Genomic DNA, 1392 nt, shown 5'->3' on the forward strand with positions numbered 1-1392 from the left:
ATGGTTCATTGTGACCTACTGTTCCGCGGTCGGACAGCCTGTATGATTCCGCCATTCGGGTCGCCATGACATCCCTGGGGGCCCCTCCTGGCATGCCCACCTCGGCTCCTCCGGGGCAAGGTCACCCAGGCTGCACAGATGCTCAGAGTCCTGTCTGCCAGGGGCTGCGGCAGGGGGAGCGAGCTGAACCCGGGGAGGGTCGCGCTTCGTGCGGGGCCAGCGAGGGTAGTCGCCTCCCGGCGCCCCGGAGCCTGACCCCACGCCCCGGACTCCCCGCGTCTTCCTCGGAGCGCCGGCCGCGCCGCCCTTCTTCTTGCGCGCTGGTCCCCACCGACCGGCCTGAGCCGCCCACGGATCCTGTCCGGCCTGACGGAAATGACCCGGCCAGGGTCACACACTGCCTGGCCCGCTCCGCGGCCGCCGTCTCCGCTTCCGCTTCCGCCTCAGCCCGGTTTTCTCTCCGACTAGGGCCAGCTCTGTGCCGTCGCTTTCGACCCCGCTGCCTAGCCGCCGCCTGCTCTGAGCGCGGAGTGGGTCCTGGTGCAGCGCTCACGGCGGACGAGGAGGGTTGGAGGAGGGCCGGGATCTTTGAAGATGCGGGTTCGGGTCCCCCAGACCGCGGGCGCTGGACGCGCCCTCAGCGGGCGGAAGCGGTGTTAGCTGAGCTGGGCCCGGGCTTGCGGGTGGGACCGGTGGGGGCGGGGCCAAAGCAGGGGCGGGGCCGAGGCCCACGCTCCCGGCCGGCACCACCTCCCCTCCACTGAGAGCTTCCACCACTCCCTGGGCTGTCAGGCGCGGTGGCCAAGTGGTAAGGCGTCGGTCTCGTAAACCGAAGATCGCGGGTTCGAACCCCGTCCGTGCCTGAAGCCTGAGGTTGGGGTGTGGCTGTGGGAAGTCGGTTTTCTCCACGTACGCCATCCCTTCTTCTACGTGGCCTTTTTTCCATTTTCCGATTCTGTTCAGACGCCCTCCAGTTCCTCTCCTGCCCCGGGCTCCGCAGTCGACCGGGACCAGTTCCTCTGGGCTTCGAGACTCCGGGGTCCACCTTGCAGATGAGCTCGGCCCCCGCCACGAAGCGCCTAGCCGCAGCTCCCCGCGTTTCCTTTCCTCCAGGCGCACTTCGCAGAGCGGGAGTCCTCCTCACTGAGACTCGGGTCCCGCCCAATTTGCTCGTGTTATGGCGAGGCAACTTTCCAGAGAGAGTGCTTGAGTTTCCGGAACGGTGGTTTCTGGATTGTTCCTTGGAAGGTGAGTTTTGCAGGCCGTGCGCACCACCTCCTTCCTGTCTACAAAGCAAACCATATTGTTCAACTGGTGGGCGCTTATTTCCCAGCCCTGGTGAACGGACCCTTTGAATCTTCCCCGAAGCCAGTTATGACACTCCCCACATCA

At 66.1% G+C, this 1392-nt stretch overlaps 1 non-coding gene across 1 annotated transcript; it reads left to right on the forward strand.

Moving 5' to 3' along the window:
• The first annotated feature begins 791 nt into the window (after window positions 1-791).
• On the forward strand, window positions 792-863 carry TRNAT-CGU. Its single transcript has one exon. It is a non-coding gene; the product is annotated as a tRNA-Thr (tRNA).
• Window positions 864-1392: the final 529 nt, after the last annotated feature.

This window comes from Cebus imitator, unplaced genomic scaffold, assembly GCF_001604975.1.
Source record: "Cebus imitator isolate Cc_AM_T3 unplaced genomic scaffold, Cebus_imitator-1.0 Scaffold140, whole genome shotgun sequence".
Classification (NCBI taxonomy): Eukaryota; Metazoa; Chordata; class Mammalia; order Primates; family Cebidae; genus Cebus; species Cebus imitator.